Source organism: Tachyglossus aculeatus, chromosome 10 (assembly GCF_015852505.1).
Source record: "Tachyglossus aculeatus isolate mTacAcu1 chromosome 10, mTacAcu1.pri, whole genome shotgun sequence".
NCBI classification, from domain to species: domain Eukaryota; kingdom Metazoa; phylum Chordata; class Mammalia; order Monotremata; family Tachyglossidae; genus Tachyglossus; species Tachyglossus aculeatus.
In genome coordinates this window covers 22,375,721-22,395,937 of record NC_052075.1, presented here as the reverse complement: position 1 = coordinate 22,395,937, position 20,217 = coordinate 22,375,721, and positions in this window count along the sequence as shown.

Genomic DNA, 20,217 nt, shown 5'->3' with positions numbered 1-20,217 from the left:
AGGTTAACCTGCCACTACTTTGCAGGCGATCCCTTGCCATCCCAGCAAGTCCCGGGGTACTGCCTTTCTGGAAGGAAGGAATTCTAAGCCGAACTGTCACTTCCCTTCCTGTGGGCCAAAAAAGTTCTGGTTCTAGCAAGGCGTTTGGGTCTGGGTCGGACCCAACCTGGCTCAGATCTGTCTTGAGGAGTTTGCACTCATCAGCAGGACCCTAGGGTTCAAAAATTGGGGTCCAGGGTATATGCAAGAGAGCCCTTAGTCTGTCAGCAAGTCAGTCATATTCATTGAACACTTATTGTGTGCAGAGCAATGTACTAAGCGCTAGAGAGAAGTACAGTACAATGGTATAAGAGACACATTCCCTGCCCACAACAAGCTTGCAGTCTAGTTAGTCCTGACCTTCTGCCTGATCTCAGGGGAAGGGCAGTTAGTGAGCCCGTTCTTGGGTAGGGATTGTCTCTGTCTGTTGCTGAATTGTACTTTCCAAGCGTTTAGTACAGTGATCTCACACAGTAAGTGCTCAACAAATACGATTGAATGAATGAGTGAATGGAAGCAGCCTGGTCTAGTGGTTATTTTATTTTATTTACTTGTACTGATGTCTGTCTCCCCCCGCAGCTAGACTAAAAGTTCGTTGTAGGCAGTGAATGTCACCGTTTATTGTTGTGTTGTACTTTCCCAAGTGCTTAGTTCAGTGTTCTGCACACGGTAAGTGCTCAATAAATACGACTGAATGAATGAAGAGCACAGGCCGAGGAGTCAGAGGATGTGGATTCTGAATCCTCAAACTGTCAAGGCCTTTGACTTGAGAATGAATAGAGAATGTTTGCAGGGCCAAAGGAGAAATTTGCTTCATGCCAACCATCTCCAGCATTTTAATCCTATAAGGTCATCAGGGCCTTAAAAGAGAGCATTGGAGGCAAAAAAGGAGAAATTTGCTAAATTTCCCCCTTCTAGACTGTGAGCCTATTGTTGGGTAGGGACCGTCTCTATACATTCCCGACTTGTACTTCCCAAGCGCTTGGTACAGTGCTCTGCACACAGTAAGCACTCAATGAATACGATTGGATGAATTGAATGAATGAATGAATTCCGGCTCTGCCACACATCTGGTATGTGATCTTGGGCAAGTCGCTTCACTTCTCTGTGCCTCAGTTACCTCATCCATAAAATGGGGATTAAGACTGTGAACCCCAGATAGGACATGGATTGTGTTCAACCTGATTATCTTGTATCTACCGCGGTGCTTAGAAGAGTGCTTGGCATATAGTAAGCTGTTAACAAATGTTACAGTTATTATTATTGTTATTAATGAGTGAACCTCTGATCAGGACTGGACAGGACATATCTTCCCTCAGGGCCAACCTTTCCAAGTGCTTAGTACAGTGATTTGCACACAGTAAATGCTGAATAAATACAATTGAATGAATGAACCAATTGCTCACAGGGAGAGAAACCCTGCTCCGATCCCACACTCCTCCTGGCAGATCTCTGATGAATGGACACCATTTGAGCCTACAACCCCAAGAGATAATAGTTATGGTTATTCTTCCTGGTGATTCTCATCATCATCATCATGAATGGTATTTATTGAGCGCTTGATACATACCACTAAGCAGCATGGTTTAGTGGCTACATCATGGGCCTGGAAGTTAGAAGGACCAGGGTTCTAATCCTGACTCCTCCACATGTCTGCAGTGTGACCCTGGGCAAGTCGCTTCACTTCTCTGGGCCCTAGTTACCTCATTTGTAAAATGGGGATAAGAGTGTATGCCCCATGTGGGGTACAGATGTGACCAACCTGATTAACTTGTATCTACCCCAGTGCTTAGAACAGTGCTTGGCACATGGTAAACACTTAACAAGTACCACAATAATAACAATAATTATTATCATTACATGCAGAGCACTGTACTAAGCTCTCGGGAGAGTATAATGAAGCAGAATTTCCAGTCACATTCCCCGATCACAATGAGCTTACAGTCTAGAGAATATTGAAAGGTACAGGAAGCCAGTGTAACCAAAATTTTGCCAAATGAGATCGTTTTTGCATGTGTTATGTGCAAGTAGTGGTGTATGCTAGACAGGAGATGGAAACAAAAGCATTTATTCATCAACTTCTTCTACAGAGGAGGTGTATGTCTTGATGACGTCTGTCAGAATCATTTCCCATGTGAAGTGAGGTTTCACAATGGGCTACTCTCCCCCTAGACTGTAAGCTGGTTGTGGGCAGAGAATGTGTCTGTTTATTGTTATATTGTACTCTCCTAAACTCGTGGTATAGTGCTCTACACACAGTAAGTGCTCAATAGATATAATTGCCCGACTAGACGATCTACCTTATGGTGTGAGTATTCTAATGGAAAGCCTCGCTGGTACAGTAAGAATGAACAGTTACCTAATCCTGTGGAAAGTCTTTCACACCTTACCAGACTAAGAATTTTCACAAGTCATTCAGCATTTATTTTATGTTGAGAAATTCGCCCTGGAAGTGTCACACATGAGGAAACTGAAACCCCGGGAGACTAAATGAACGGTCTAAGATCGCATAGCAGTCCAGTGGCCGAACTGGACCAGAGTCTGGCTCTTTCGATTCCCCGTCCTGTGCTTTTTCCACCAGGCCTCACAGCCTCTGGATTTAAATGCTGAAGAACAGGAAAAACTATTCTGCTACATTTTGGACAGCCCACTTCCTCCCTCTTCATATCCGACATATCCAACAGTGACTCTCCCCACCATCAAAGCCTTACTGAAGGCACATCTCCTCCGAGAGGCTTTCCTTGACTAAGCCTTCATTTCTGCTTCTCCCACTCCCTTCTGTGTCACCCTGTTTGTTCCCTTTATCCCCCCCCCCCAGCCCCACAGCTCTTATGTACATAGCTGTAGTTTGCTTATTTATATTGCCATATGTATATATGTTTGTACATATTTATTACTCTATTTTACTTGTACATATCTATTCTATTTATTTTATTTTGTTAATATGTTTGGTTTTGTTCTCTGTCTCCCCCTTCTAGACTGTGAGCCCACTGTTGGGTAGGGACTGTCTCTATATGTTGCCAACTTGTACTTCCCAAGCACTTAGTACAGTGCTCTGCACACAGTAAGTGCTCAATAAATATGATTGATTGATTGATTGATTGAGCTTGTTGTGTGCAGGGAATGTGTCTGTTACACTGTACTCTCCCAATTGCTTAGTACAGTGCTCTGCACACAGCAAGCTCTCAATAAATATGATTCACTGATTGAATGAAATATGGAATTTTAATTCAGGCGATCTCGTATTTGTTCTCTCTGTGTCCCTGGAATCCAGGAAAACTAGCAACAGGTCAACATGGGGTAGGTTGGGGGTGAAGGGGAGAAGCAGTGCAGAGACCCAAGACTTCCTGGTGAAGCAATGTTGCCTAATGGATAAGAACAGGCCTAGGAGTCAGAAGGACCTGGGTTCTAGTCCCAGATCCACCACTTGTCTGCTGTGTGACCATGGGCAAGTCACTTCACTTCTCTGTGCCTCAGTTACCTCATCTGTAAAATGGAGATTTAGACTGTGAGCCCCCGTGGGACAACCTGATCACATTGTAACCTCCCCAGTGCTTAGAACAGTGCCTGCCGCATAGTGAGTGCTTAACAAATACCATTGAAAAAAAAACCAGCCATCAATCAGGCTGACTCCTGGACTGATTGGGAAGTAAAAACAAGGACATATAATCCCCTGGGCAAAATTCCATACTCTGTTGGCTAGACCCAACAGCTTAGAACTGGCTCCAAACTACTATGACAAAATTCATGCTTTGCCAATCCCCTGTAGGGCTGAGTGACAAAAGAGCTGGGCACATTTGCAACCTTGAAAGAAAGGACTTGGGGATTTTGGTGGTGAAAGAGCATGACTTTTGTTTCATGCAGAAATAGGCACTCTGTTCAAAATACCTTTCATTCATTCAATCGTATTTATTGAGCACTTACAGTGTGCAGAGCACTGTACTAAGCACTTGGGAAGTACAAGTCGGCAACATATAGAGACGGTCCCTACCCAACAATGGGCTCACAGTCTAGAAGGGGGAGACAGACAACAAAACAAAACAAATACTTTTCTAGGCACTGTGGGGAATTCAAAGAGAAACAAGATTCTTTCTTTTCACCTACAACACAATGGTGGTGTTCCCACAGGACCCTGTGTTAAAAAGAGCCTGTGTTATAATTATGGTACTCGTTTAGCGCTATGTGCCAACCACTGTTCTAAGCACTAGGGTAGATCCAAGTCAATCAGGTTGGACATAGTTCCTGGCCCACATGGACTTCACATTCTTAATCCCCATTTTACCAATAAGGGAACTGAAGCCCAGAGAAGGTAAGTGACTGACCCAAGGTCACACAGCAGACATGTGGCAGAGCCGGGATTAGAACCCAGGTCCTTCTGATTCCCAGGCCCGTGCCCTATCCACTAAGCCACATCGAGAGATGTACGTTGGATAGAACAGAATGGCAGGATTAGAGACTGTCCTTCTGACAAGGTACCTTGTCAGAAGGACAGTCTCTAATCCTGCCATTCTGTTCTATCCAAAGCGCACAGTAAGAACAAACATTCGGCGAAAACTGAGTGTGCAGAAATAAATATCTGGACACGAAGGTGTTGACCACACACATCAGTCGAACATTTTGGAATACAAAGGGCAGAAGCATTGCTGCATTCATCCTGAGTGTTCAACCGCTTCGGTAGGGTCTGAAATGAGGGCTCCCGAGATGGGCTTTAAAGGCGATTATGGGACTCAAAGCGAGTTGACTTAATTAGCTGTAACTCTAAATCAGTGTCCTGTACCTTTTGGCTGTTGGAAAAAAACATGTGAACTGCAGGATTTCCAAAGTACTAAAATTAGGAATTATTAAAAAAGGACGTAAGTATATTTGGGTTCATATAGGTAATCTTTGAAATAGAGAATAAAATGTTGGCATCCTCCAGTGCCCTACTTTGCCATCATTTAATTATCTCTGCAGGTTACGTCCTTACGCATCTCCCCCTCCCCACAGCACCTGTATATATGTTTGTATGTGTTTATTACTCTATTTTATTTGTAGATATTTATTCTATTTATTTTATTTTGTTTATATGTTTTGTTTTGTTGTCTGTCTCCCCTTTCTAGACTGTGAGCCCGCTGTTGGGTAGGGACCGTCTCTAGATGTTGCCGACTTGTACTTCCCAAGCGCTTAGTACAGTGCTCTGCACACAGTAAGCGCTCAATAAATACGATTGAATGAATGAATGAATCCTGAGAGGGAATACTAGAGTAACTAGAACCAGGTGGGATAATCGATGCGGGGAGGGAGGTTTTTAGCAGTGTTTTGAGGACGGGAAAGGGTTCGGTTTGAGGAAGAGAGGTGGAGGAAGTATCAAGGCTGCTGTTGTTGCCCATCCACTCTTTGCTTCTCCTTCTCCTCTAGGCCTGAAGAGAATCCTTGATTTGATTATACGGTGGTTATACAGTGGTAGAAGAGGTAGTTTGTATTTGGACTGTGCCATCCTCTGGGTCTGTTCTCCTCCCTTCATCAAATCTGCTGTTCTAATTTGTCCCCCCAACCCTTCCCTCCACGATACCAGGGAAATCCAGTGGTCCTCATGAACTTCCACGCCACTGAATCCTTTCTTTTCTCAATCAATTAATCAGTGGTATTTATTGAGTGCTTTCTGTGGGCAGAGCACTGCACTAAGCGCTTGGTAGAATACAATACAACCAAATTAGCAGATACAGTCTCGCCATATTGCTTTATGTCTCTGGGTATCTTTACCCCCGTCTTTGTCTCTGCCCCACCCCACCCCAGTCCAGGCCACAATCAAATGGATCTTTGTGTATTTTTTATTTGCACTATTTCTTAGGTGCACAGAGTGGGGAGGGTCATTCATTCCTTCAATTCACTTGTATATATTGAGCTCTTACTGGGTGCAGAGCACTGTATTAAGCACTTGGGAGAGTAGAATATAACAATAAACAGACACATTCCCTGACCACAGTGAGCTTATGGTCAATCAATCAATCAATCAATCAATCGTATTTATTGAGCGCTTACTGTGTGCAGAGCACTGTACTAAGCTCTTGGGAAGTGCAAGTTGGCAACATATAGAGACAGTCCCTACCCAACAGTGGGCTCACAGTCTAAAAGGGGGAGACAGAGAACAAAACCAAACATACTAACAAAATAAAATAAATAGAATAGATATGCACAAGTAAAATAAATAAATAAATAAATAGATTAATAAATATGTACAAACATATATACATATATAAAGGTGCTGTGGGGAAGGGAAGGAGGTAAGATGGGGGGAGGTCTAGAGGGGGAGACAGACATTAATAAAAATAAATAAATTACTGATATGCACATAAGTATTGTGGGGCTGGGAGGGGGAAATGAATGAAGGGAGCAAGTCAGGGCGACGCAGAAGGGAGTGGGAGAAGAGGAAAAGAGGGCTTAGTCAGGGAAGGCTTCTTGGAGGAGATGTGCCTTCAATGTGCCTTCAGCGCTTAGAAAAGTGCTTTGCACATAGTAAGTGCTTAATAAATGCCATAAAAAATAAAAATAAAATAAAATAAGGCTTTGAAGGGGGAGAGAGTAATTTTCAGATATGAGGAGGGAGGGTGCTTCAGGACAGAGGTAGGATGTGGGAGAGAGGTCGGCGATGAGATAGATAAGAACGAGGTACAGTGAGAAGGTTAGCATTAGAGGAGCAAAGGGTGCAGGCTGGGTTGTAGTAGGAGAATAGCAAGGTGAGGTAGGAGGGGGCAAGGGGATTGAGTGCTTTAAGGCCGAATGGCAAGGAGTTTTTGTTTGATTTGGAGGTGGATGGGCAAGCATTGGAGTTTCTTGAGGAGTGGGGAAACATGGCCTGAACATTTTTTTAGAAAAATGATTCGGGCAGCAGAATGAAGTATGGATGGAGTGGGGAGAGGCAGCGTGGTAAGCAAGGAAGCTGATACAGTAATCAAGGAGGACTAGTATAAGTGATTGGATTAATCAATCAATCAATCAATCGTATTTATTGAGCGCTTACTATGTGCAGAGCACTGTACTAAGCGCTTGGGAAGTACAAATTGGCAACATATAGAGACAGTCCCTACCCAACAGTGGGCTCACAGTCTAAAAGGGGGAGACAGAGAACGAAACCAAACATACTAACAAAATAAAATAAATAGAATAGCTATGTACAAGTAAAATAGAGTAACAAATATGTACAAACATATATACATATATACAGGTGCTGTGGGGAAGGGAAGGAGGTAAGATGGGATGGAGAGGGGGACGAGGGGGAGAGGAAGGAAGGGGCTCAGTCTGGGAAGGCCTCCTGGAGGAGGTGAGCTCTCAGCAGGGCCTTGAAGGGAGGAAGAGAGCTAGCTTAGCGGAGGGGCAGAGGGAGGGCATTCCAGGCCCGGGGGATGACGTGGGCCGGGGGTCGACGGCGGGACAGGCGAGAACGAGGTACAGTGAGGAGATTAGCAGTGGAGGAGCGGAGGTTGCGGGCTGGGCAGTAGGAGGAGAGAAGGGAGATGAGGTAGGAGGGGCGAGGTGATGGAGAGCCTTGAAGCCCAGGGTGAGGAGTTTCTGCCTGATGCGCAGATTGATTGGCAGCCACTGGAGATTTTTGAGGAGGGGAGTAATATGCCCAGAGCGTTTCTGGACAAAGATAATCCGGACAGCAGCATGAAGTATGGATTGAAGTGGAGAGAGACACGAGGATGGGAGATCAGAGAGAAGGCTGGTGCAGTAGTCCAGACGGGATAGGATGAGAGCTTGAACAAGCAGGGTAGCGGTTTGGATGGAGAGGAAAGGGCGGATCTTGGCGATGTTGCGGAGCTGAGACCGGCAGGTTTTGGTGACGGCTTGGATGTGAGGGGTGAATGAGAGACCGGAGTCGAGGATGACACCAAGGTTGCGGGCTTGTGAGACGGGAAGGATGGTAGTGCCGTCAACAGAGATGGGAAAGTCAGGGAGAGGACAAGGTTTGGGAGGGAAGACAAGGAGCTCAGTCTTCGACATGTTGAGCTTTAGGTGGCAGGCGGACATCCAGATGGAGATGTCCTGAAGGCAGGAGGAGATGCGAGCCTGGAGGGAGGGGGAGAGAGCAGGGGCAGAGATGTAGATCTGGGTGTCATCAGCGTAGAGATGATAGTTGAAGCCGTGGGAGCGAATGAGGTCACCAAGGGAGTGAGTGTAGATTGAGAACAGAAGGGGACCAAGCACAACTCCAATGAATGAATTAATGAAAAGCAGCATTGCCTAGTGGAAAGAGCACGGGCCTGGGCATCAGAAGGACCTGGGTTCTAATTCCGGCTGTTGCGTGTCTGCTGTGTGATCTTGGGCAAGTCTCTTCTCTGAGCCTCATCTGTAAAAGGGGGTTAAGACTGTATACCTCACGCGGGACATGGGCTTTGCCCAACCTCATTAGCTTCTATCTACCCCAGCACTTAGTACAGTGCCAGGCGCCTAGTGATTACTTAGTGAATACCATAAAAATGTGCAGACTAAAGTGCTGTGTACTTTGAGCTATTCTGTCCCCTCCATTCCTCACTGTGTCTGCTTCCATAGACCCCCAGGGTTATTGGAAGCCTGAAATTCAGGCTGAAATGAAGGGGAAAAGTCTTTGGCAATCTCAAACCACTGGAACATCAGCTAGAGATGTTTCCCTAGTTCCCAAGTCCCTGTCCTTTCCTAGAAAACAATGAGATTTATTACTGTTGCAACTAGTCAAACTGTTTCCACCTCAGTCCACCCATCCTAAGATATGGTAGCAAAGGGCAGTGGTGGGAGGGGGGGTTAGGGGAGAGGAGCCACAAGGAATTCGATCATCAATCGGAATAGAATAGACAGAAATCTAGATCCAGGGTTGAGATAAGGCCTCCTAAGTTTATCTGGGAATCAGGATCAGTCTCTGGGAAGAAAATTCCCGGTTAAGTTCAATAACATCTGTAGTATTTGTTAAGTGCTTAGATGTGCCAAGAACTGTACTAAGAGCTGATAATCAAATCAGAAACAGTCCCTGACCCACATGGGGCTCACCATCTAAGCAAGAGAGAGAAGAGGTATTAGGACGCCATTTCACAGATGAGGAAACTGAGTTAAGTGACTCATTCATTCAATCGTATTTATTGAGTGCTTACTGTGCGCAGAGCACTTTACTAAGCGACTCGCCCAAGGTCACATAGCAGGCAAGTTGCAGAGTCAGGATTAGAACCCAGATCCTCCGGTTCTCAGGCCCGGAACTTTTTCCACTAGGCTATGCTGCTTCCATGAGACCTGGAATTAGGAAAGGGTTATCTTCAAGCCTCATTCTTATAAAATGGAAAGAGGCCAAGATTATAATTGTACTCAGACCTTCAGGTGGTATTTAATTGGGCCCAATAAAGGTTGGAGTTATCGAAAATACTCGGAAAACTCAGGCCCAGAAACCTCCCAAAAACCCACCTGAATTTTTGGTTTGTATGATGCAGATTGGCTGTCTAAATTGATCAGATTCATTAAATCATTTTTCCTCTAGACTCAGCTCTTTGTGGGCAGGGAACATGTGTACCAATTCTGTTATAGTGTGCTCTCCCAAGCTCTTAGTACACAGGAAGTGCTAAATAGATAAGAGTAATTGATTGATGCATTTCTCCATTTGACGCTATCTGGTAAAGAAAATAAAAAACAAGGGATGCGCCTGTCAGTCATGAGGAAGACCTGCAGAGTGGGTTTTTTTAATCATACTTGTTTAGGGCTTACTATGTGTCAAACACTGTTCTAAACGCTGGAGTAGGTACAGGTTAATTAGGTCTGACACAATCCCTGTCCCACATGAGGAAAATCCTAGTAGTTCTCTTTCATGGTCCCAGGACCCTGGGTTCTCTGGGAGTAAAGGGAAGAAGAGTCTGCTTCCATTTCCCCCCCACTACCCCCATCCCCCTGCATCTTCCCAAGCTACAGCTTCCCTTCCCCTGACTCCCCAACTCCTGTAGACACCCCTTTTGCCCAGGTCAATACCCGAGAAAGGAAGGGTATGAATTGGCAGTTGCAGGGGATGCATTTCTGGCTGCATGATAAGAACCTTGTGGAGGGAGTCTCATGTACATATTTGGTATATTTATGGGGATAGGACTATGTGTGGGTGAAGGAAGATTCTGGAAACACACTCATGTACCCTTGTCTAATAATATTGGCTTTTGTTAAACACTTACTATGTGCCAAGCACATAGTTCTAAGCGCTGGGGGGATACAAGGTAATCACACCCTCCACTCCTCTGCCGCTAACCTCCTCACTGTGCCTCGTTCTCGCCTGTCCCACCGTCGACCCCCGGCCCACATCCTCCCCCTGGCCTGGAATGCCCTCCCTCTGCCCATCGGCCAAGCTAGCTCTCTTCCTCCCTTCAAAGCCCTACTGAGAGCTCACCTCCTCCAGGAGGCCTTCCCACACTGAGCCCCCTACTTCCTCTCCCCCTCCTGCCCCTCCCCATCCCCCCCACCTTACCTCCTTCCCCTCCCCACAGCACCTGTATATATGTTTGTACAGATTTATTACTCTATTCATTTTACTTGTACATATTTACTATTCTATTTATTTTATTTTGTTAATATGTTTTGTTTTGTTGTCTGTCTCCCCCTTCTAGACTGTGAGCCCGCTGTTGAGTAGGGACCGTCTCTACATGTTGCCAACTTGTACTTCCCAAGTGCTTAGTACAGTGCTCTGCACACAGTAAGCGCTCAATAAATAGGACTGACTGACAATGAATGAATGAATCAGGTTGTCCCACATAGGGCTCACAGTCTTAATCCCCACTTTAAAGAAGAAGTAACTGAGGCCCAGAGAAGTGAAGTGACTTGCCCAAAGTCACCCAGCTGACAAGTGGAGGAGTCAGGATTAGAACCCGTGACCTCTGACTCTCAAGCCTGGGCTCTTTCCACTGAGCCATGCTGCTTCTCCAGACCAGGTAAACAGGATCTCAGGAACAATGCTGCAAGTGTGTACAATGCTGCAGTTCCTGTACATGGCAGAGGTTGGTATTCTGGAATAATAATAATAATAATAATAATAATAATAATAATAATAATATACTTATTATGAGAAGCAGCATGGCCTAATGGCAAGAGCACAGGTTTGAGAGTCAGAGGATGTAGGTTCTAATCCCAGCTCCGCACTTGTCTGCTGTGTGACCTTGGGCAAGTCACTTAACTTCTCTGTGCCTTAGCTACCTCATCTGTAAAATGGGGATTAAGACTGTGAGCCCCACGTGGGACAACCTGATTACCTTGTATCTGTCTCAGCACTTAGAACAGTGCTTGGCATATAGTAAGCACTTAACAAAAACCATAATAATAATAATAATATTGTGTGCCAAGCACTGTACTAAGAGTACAAGATGATCAGGTTGGACACAGTCACCAGCCCATGAGCCCGTTGTTGAGCAGGAACCATCTCTATACATTGCCGAATTGTACTTCTCAAGCGCTTAGTACAGTGCTCTTAATACAGTAAGCGCTCAATAACTACGATTGATTGAATGAATGAATGCATACCACATGGGGCTCACAGTCTAAGTAGGAGGGAATCCCCATTTTACAGATGAGTTATAACTGTCACACCGAGAAGTTAGATGATTATGTGTTGCCAACTTGTACTTCCCAAGCGCTTAGTACAGTGCTCTGCACACAGTAAGCGCTCAATAAATACGATTGATTGATTGATTGATTGATTTGACCAAGGTCACACAGCAGACAAGTTGCAGAGCTGGAATTAGAACCCAGATCCTCTGACTCACATCACTCTGTTCTGTCCCCTAGGCCATGCATTCTGGTTGTGCTAGTAATAATAATAATGGCATTTACTAAGCGCTTACTATGTGCTAAGCACTGTTCTAAGCGCTGGGGAGGTTACAAAGTGATCAGGTTGGCCCACAAGGAGCTCACAGTCTTCATTCTCATTTTACAGATGAGGTAACTGAGGCCCAGAGAAGTTAAGTGTCTTGCCCAAAGTCACACAGCTGACAATTGGCGGAGCCAGGATTTGAACCCATGATCTCTGACTCCAAAGCCTGGGCTCTTTCCACTGAGCCATGCTGCTTCTCATGAATTATCATTATTGTAATAATGATAATAATAGTGGTATTTGTTAAGCGAGTGCTCACTATACACCAAGAACTGTACTAAGCGTTGGGGTAGATTCAGTCTACACAGTCCCTGTCCCATATGGGGTTCACAGTCCAAGGGGGAGGGAGAACAAGTTGTACAGATGAGGATACAGAGGTCAAGAGATGTTAAATAATAATAATGATGATGATGGCATTTATTAAGCACTTACTATGTGCAAAGCACTTAGTAGAGCTGGGGAGGTTCCAAGGTGATCAGGTTGTCCCACCGGAGGCTCACAGTCTTAATCCCCATTTTACAGATGACATAACTGAGGCACAGAGAAGTTAAGTGACTTGCCCAAAGTCACACAGCTGACAATTGGCGGAGCTGGGATTTGAACCTACGACCTCTGACTCCAAAGCCCGTGCTCTTTCCACTGAGCAACGCTGCTTCTCAGAGCTTAATTTTTGAAATATCACATCACTGTCTTGGGAGTTTTCACCCCTACCCATCTGACAGAGATGTGTTCAGAAATCATCCTGATTCCCCGTGGCCCAGGAAGAAGCACAGATAGAAGAGGAGAGCCAAGATCAGGTCTCCTCCCCACCCACAACTGTCAAAACCACCAACTCTGTCAGCTTGTGACGCTTAGTTTTCATTTTAAAGAGAAGTGGGAGGGTGATAAAGAGAAGTAGCGAGGCTAAGTGGAAAGAGCACCGGCTTGGGAGTCAGAAGTCATGGGTTCTAATCCCTGCTCCTCTACTTGTCAGCTGGGTGACTTTGGGCAAGCAACTTCACTTCTCTGTGCCTCATCTGTAAAGTGGGGATTAAGACTGTGAGCCCCACGTGGGACAACCTGATTACCTTGTATCTATTCCAGCGCTTAGAACAGTGCTTGGCACATAGTAAGCGCTTAACAAATACCATCATTATTATCTTCTAGACTGTGAGCCTGCTGTCGGGTAGGGATTGTCTCCATCTGTTGCCAGATTGTCCTTTCCAAGCGCTTAGTACAGTGCTTTGCACACAGTAAGTGCTCAATAGATACGATCCAATGAATGATACACAACTTGGCTTTAGGTAGACTATTTTGGCTCTTATGCTGCCATCCTGTATTAATAATAATAATAATGATGGCATTTATTAAGCGCTTACTATGTGCAAAGCACTGTTCTAAGCACTGGAAAGGTTACAAGATGATCAGGTTGTCCCACGGGGGGCTCACAGTCTTAATCCTCATTTTCCAGATGAGGTAACTGAGGCCCAGAGAAGTTAAGTGACTTGCCCAAAGTCACACAGCTGAGAATTGGCAGAGCTGGGATTCGAACCCATGACCTCTGACTCCAAAGCCCATATTCTTTCCACTGAGCCATGCTGCTTCTCTAACTTCATGCTCAATGTTAGGATCATGGTGAACCCGAGTCAATTCGAGCACAGTCAGTGTTTTATTGCTGCTCTAGCTCTGATCATCAGTAGCCAAGAGGCCAGGGGTATGGCGAATGAATTATGAGAGAATTCAGGAAGCTCCAGTCCAGGCTATGCTGTGCTAGACTTGAATAGCTGCTCAATCCTGGATTTTTAACTATTCATTTGAATCAGTGATCCAATTCCATATAATAATAATAATGATGGTATTTGTTAAGCGTTTACTATGTGCCAAGCACTGTTCTAAGCACTGGGGTAGATACAAGATAATCAGGTTGTCCCACGTGGGGCTCACAGTCTTAATCCTCATTTTCCAGATGAGGTAACTGAGGCACAGAGAAGTGAAGTGACTTGCCTGAAGTCACACAGCTGACAAGAGGCGGAGCTGGGATTATAACCCACGATCTATGACTCCCAAGCCTGTGCTCTTTCCACTGAGCCATGCAACATGGTGTAGTGGATAGAGCACGGGCCTGAGAATCAGAAGGTCATGGGTTCTAATCTGGCTCTGCCACTTGCCTGCTGTGTGACCTGCATGTCATTTCACTTTCCTGGGCCTCAGTTACCTCACTTGTAAAATGGGGATTGAGACTGTGAGCCCCAAGTGGGACAGGGGCTGTGTCCAACCCAATTTTCTTGTATCCACCCCAGTGCTCAGTACAGTGGCCGGCACATAGTAAGTACTAAATAAATGCCATCATCATTATTATTATATGGCTCATCCATGCCCCATTTTCCCTCTCCCAAGCCCGATTTTGGGGTGGGTGGCCAGGTAGGAAATGGTTTGACCAGCTACAACGATAATAAATCTCACTGTTTTCTAGGCAAGGAAGGGACTCTGCGAGCTGAGAAAACATCTCCATCCGATCTTCCACTGGTTTATGATTGCCAATGACTTTTCCCCTTCATTTTGGAACCCTGGAGTATTTCAAAAGAAGTTTAATCTCTGTGCTTCTGATTTATGTATTTACTGTTATCAAAAGGTTTTGCAAGGAGTATTTGATGTCCAAGAAGCCTCCCGGGTGCTGTAAGATTATTTCTTTGAAGCAGGATATTGCTGTGGGTTAAGAGTCATCAGGGTGGAAGCTCTCAGAGTGTACTTCAGCTCAGCATCACCTAGAGTAGCATCATGGGTCTCGGGACAGGGGTCATTAACCAATCACCAGCTACTGGTTTGGGAACCACTAAATGCTGGAATTTGGGATATTGCATGGGAATCCAAATCCAATGCAAGAAATTCAAAGGTCTGCAAGAGTAATTCCAGGTCATTCTGCACCCAAAGTTGGCCATTCTCCACTGTCCCTCCCCACTGCCCTACCATCCTCTCTTCTTAGACTAAGCAGTTCATACCTGTTCACCTTTCTTTTTTTTAATGGTATTTTTGAAGTGCTTACTATGTGAGAAATAATGTTCCAAGCACTAATGATAATAATAATAATGTCGGTATTTGTTAAGCGCTTACTATGTGCCAAGCTCTGTTCTAAAGCACTGGGTGGGGATACAAGTAATCAAGGTTGTCCCACGTGGGGCTCACAGTCTTAATCCCCATTTTACAGATGAGGGAACTGAGGTCCAGAGAAGTGAAGTGACTTGACCAAAGTCACCCAGCTGACAAGTGGTGGAGCTGAGATTAGAACCCATGACCTGTGACTCTCAAGCCCGGGCTCTTTCTACTAAGCCACGCTGCTTCTGAGCCTGGTGCTAGTGGATAGTGCATGGATCTAGGGAGTCAGAAGGACCTGGGTTCTAATCCCAGCTCTGCCACTTTGCTGCGTGACCTCGGGCAAGTCACTTCATTTCTCTGGGCCTCACTTCTGAGCTCCACGTGGGACAGGGACTGTGTCTAACCCGATTTGCTTGTATCCACCCCAGTGCTTAGTGCAGTGCCTAGTACATAGTAAGCACTAACAAATACCTCAGTTATTATGATTATGATTATTATTACAAGTTAGGTGGACACAGTCCCCACACCTCCTGAAGCTCACAGTCTAAGTAGGAGGGAGAACAGGTATTGAATCCCCATTTTACAGTTGAGGAAATTGAGGCACAGAGAAGTGGTTTTCCCAAAGTCACACAGCCAGTAATCAACAGAGCCAGGATTAGAATCAATCAATCAATCAGTCGTATTTATTGAGCGCTTACTGTGTGCAGAGCACTGTACTAAGCACTTGGGAAGTACAAGTTGGCAACATATAGAGACAGTCCCTACCCAACAGTGGGCTCACAATCTAAAAGGGGGAGACAGAGAACAAAACCAAACATACTAACAAAATAAAATAAATAGAATAGATATGTACAAGTAGAAGCCAGGTCCTCTGACTTCCAGGACCTTGCTCTTTCCACTAGGCCATACTACTTCTCTGGTCTTCCCAGGTCCACTTTTTTGACGCTCCATTTATTTGGGTGAGAGGCAAGAACAAGTAACAAGGCTTACTATTTATCAAGCCCTGATCTAGGCACTGGGGTAGATACAAGTTAATCAGGTGGGACCCAATCCATGTTCCACACGAGGTTCACCGTCTGAGTAGGAGCGACCACAGGCATTCAATCTCCATTTTGCCTATGAGGTAGCTGAGTCACGGAGTAGTTCAGTGACTTGCCCAAGGCCACAAAGCAGGCAGCTGGAAGAGCCAAGATCCGAACCCAGGTCCTCTGTCTCCCCTCCCGAACCCTTTCCACTAGGTCATGCTGCTCTTCTAATTGATATTTTCTTCCAGAGAGACTTCCTGAAGGAAGGCATTCCAAACGCTCATTATTATCTTAGTCACAAAGCTATCTTGAAATGTATAGCTTCGAACATTAATGGGCAACACCAAAAACATGTATGTGTGTGTACGTGTGTTTGTGTGTCTTTCCTTCTTGTGTGAATTAGCTTATTTGAACGCACTTGGCTTCAGCTGCTCTTGCTCCTAAAGAGCAGTGCATCCTGCCAAGATCTGGGAAAGTCCACAGGATGCCTGCCTTTTTGGGTGGGAACAAGGAAAAACTGCAGCTGCCTGGATGAAACTTTGGGAACACCAGCAAGATTGTGCTTGTTTTATCTGTTGGACTTCCGACTAGCATGCCACAATCAATCAGTCAATTAATGATATTTATTTAGCACTCATTGGGTGGCGAGCACCAGAGGGCCATTTAGGAGAGAACAATACAGTAAAGTTGGTAGACACATTCCTGGCCCACAAGGAATTCACAGTCTAGAGCAGCGAAGAAAAGTCAGAGATGGGCTTCTTAATGAGTGAATTAGATTAACTCTTATTGTTTTTATTGCTGTCATTCTCTTTGGTGACTTTGTTGTTGAAAACTCTCTTTGTACATCCATAGCCCACCTCCTCTCTGCTGCCCTACTTTATTCTTACCTTGTAAGCCCATTGGAGGGCCCAGGGTGTTATCCAGTTTTTTGTCCATTATATTCTTTCCCAGCAGTTGGTAGAGTGTTCTGCACACAGTAGGCACTCAATAAATACTACTGAACGAATGAATGTAATGCGCTGATCTTGAGATCCTGCCTAGCAATGCATGTATTTGTAGTTGAAAAAAAACAGCGCCTGCTTAACAATGCATTTCACGCAGAATCCACACAGAGAAACACCTTGGTTGCTTACGGTGCCGATAGCTTTATTCAAATTTGTCCTCCGAAAATATGGAAACCTTGCCTTTCTCTTTATTGTTCCTTGACCAGTCTGCTTACTGTCATTATTAGAGGAGCAGATGGGCTCAGTGGAAAGAGCCCGGGCTTTGGAGTCAGAGGTCATGAGTTCAAATCCTGGCTCCGCCACATGCCTGCTGTGTGACTTTGGGCAAGTCACTTAACTTCTCTGATCCTCAGTTCCCTCATCTGTAAAATGGGGATTAAGACTGTGAGCCCCACGTGGGACAACCTGATCACCTTGTATCCCCCCCAGCGCTTAGAACAGTGCTTTGCACATAGTAAGCACTTAACAAATGCCATTATTATTTACCCCTAACTGCTGCTATCTTAAATGATTGGAAGCATTCCTTCTGCTTTCTTTCCTTCTTGTAGGTACCATATTTTTTTGAACCATAGAGCAGTTACCTTGATAGTTTGCTCTTATCCATACAGCAAAGGAATCCTTGGGCAAATCACTTCACTCCTTTGTGCCTCAGTTCCTGCATATGTAAAAATGGGGATGAAGATGTGACCCCATATGGGATATGGACTGTGTCCAACCTGATTAGTTTGTAACCTGATTATTTTGTATCTAGCCTAGCACTTAGGGCAGTGCTTGGACACTGTAAGCGCTTAACACATGCTACAATTATTATCATTATTATTATTATTATTCCCCCGGCACTTAGTACAGTGCCTGGAACATAGTAAGCACTTAACTAATACCATGAAAAGAAAAAGAGGAGTCATGTGACCGCCAGACTGGGAATAAGGATAACAAGGTTGTTCCCCAAGTTCTCTACTACCTGTGACCATGAAACAGTCACTTAATTTATCTTCCAGAGTCTGAGGAAGGCCTCAGTGCATTTAAGTATCTCACTGTTGGTGATCTTATTATTATTATTATTTTGGTATTTATTAAACTTTCACTATGTGTCGAGCACCATGCTAAATCATGGGGGGGATAAAAGTTAATCAGGTGGTAGACAGTCTCTACCCAATATGGGACTCACAGTCTAAGTAGGAGGGAGAACAGGTATTGAATCCCCATATTGCAGTGAGGGAACTGAGGCACAGAGAAGTTAAGTTACTTACCCAAGGTCACACAACAGGCAAATGGTGGTCAGGATTAGAACCCAGATCCCCTGACACCCAGGCCCTGGCTCTTTCCCCTAGGCCACGCTGCTACCCTCATCATTTGCTGTTGAGGATTACTCAGAAGCTACCTTGATGAAACTGCTCTAAAATCTAGATGTGCAGATAGTAATCATGCCATCTCTCCTCCTTCATCTTTCCAGATTGAAGAGCCCTAATTTTTTCCATCTATACTTGTTCCAAAGCCACTCCATTCCCTAATTATTTGTGTTGCTCCATGTACCTCTTCCAGCTCTATTTTTGCCTTCCAAAGATGTGGCAACCAAAATTGCATTCAGTGTGACATATCTTGGTTTTATATAGAAGTGTAATAATATTTTTTGGTGTTTTTCATCCAGTTCTGGTGATGCCCTGAATTTTCCTGGGTTTTATGGCTGCTTCTTTTTTTAAAGGTATTTGTTAAACACTGACTATGTGCTTAACTTAAGAAGCAGTGTGGTGTAGTAAAGAAGCAGCAAGGCATAGTGGATAGAGCATGGGCTTGGGAGTCAGAAGATCACAGGTTCTAATTCTGGCTTTGCCACTTGACTGCTGTGTGACCTTGGGCAAGTCACTTCACTTCTCTGGGCCTCAGTTACCGCAACTGTAAAATGGGAATTGAGATTGAGAGCCTAACATGGAGCAGGGACTGGGTCCAGCCTGATTTGCATGTATCCACCCTAGTGCTTAGAACAGTACCTTGCACATAGTAAGTGCTTAACAAATACCATTATTGTTGTTATTATTATTATTCCTATGCATTGAGCTCTGCCCTAAACACTGGGGTAGGTACAACATCATCAGGTTGGACACAATCCGTGTCCCCATAAGACTCACAGTCTAAATCGGAGGGAGGATTTAATCCCCGTTTTATAGATGAGGTAACTGAGAAATACAGAAGTGAAGTGACTTGCCCAAGGTCACACACTGACCAAGGTAAGTGGCATAGTTAGGATGTCCTCTGACTCCCAGAACACAGGTTCTTTCCACTAGACCAGGCTGCTGCTGTTTGTAAAACCAATTCTTTCCTGAGTTACAACTGGTAGCTCAGAGACCACCATCAGGTGATTGTGGTTTGGCTTCTTTTGCTCTCCGTGCACTGGTTCATGTTGAAGCTGATCTCCTACTTCTCTGGCTGATCACTCCACTTTCTGAGGTATTCCTGGATTTTCTCCTAATTAGCATGCTTTTTCATCACCTGAAAGAACTTAGTGATGCCTGCAGATTTGGAGATTTTTTTTATGCATGCCCCTTTTCAGGTCATTAATGGCACTGTCAACTAAAACTGGTTCTAGCACTTATCCCTAGGGGACCCCACTGCTCTTGCACCTGAAAAAATAACTATTTATTGCCCTGCTTTGTTTTCTATCTTTTAGCCAGTTTTCTATCTCTGATGATTCTCCTACAGTCAGGTTTTTTTGAAGTCTCTGATGTAGAACCTTGTCAGAATCAATCATATTTATTGAACACTTACTGCATGCAGAGCACTATACTAAGCACTTGGGAGAGGATAATATAAAAATATGACAGAGTTGGTAGACACGTTCCCTGCCCATGACGAGCTTATAGTTTAGAGGGGGAGACAGGCATTAATAGAAATAAATTACAGATATGTACGTAAGTGTTATGGGTCTGAGTTGCGGGGGTGAATAAAAGGAGAAAATTTGGGCAATGCAGAAGGGAGTGGAAGAAGAGGAAATGAGGACTTGGGGAAGCCCTCTTGGAGGAGACGTGCCTTCAATAAGGCTCTGAAGATGGGGAGAGTAATTATCTATCAGGTATGAGGAGGGAGGGCGTTCCAGGCCAGAGGCAGGATGTGGGCGAGAGGTCGGCTGTGAGATAGATGTGATCGAGGTACAGTGAGTATATTGGCATTAGAGGAGTGAAGTGTGTGGGCTGGGTTGTAATAGGAGAGCAGTGAGGTGAGGTAGGTGGGGACATCGAGT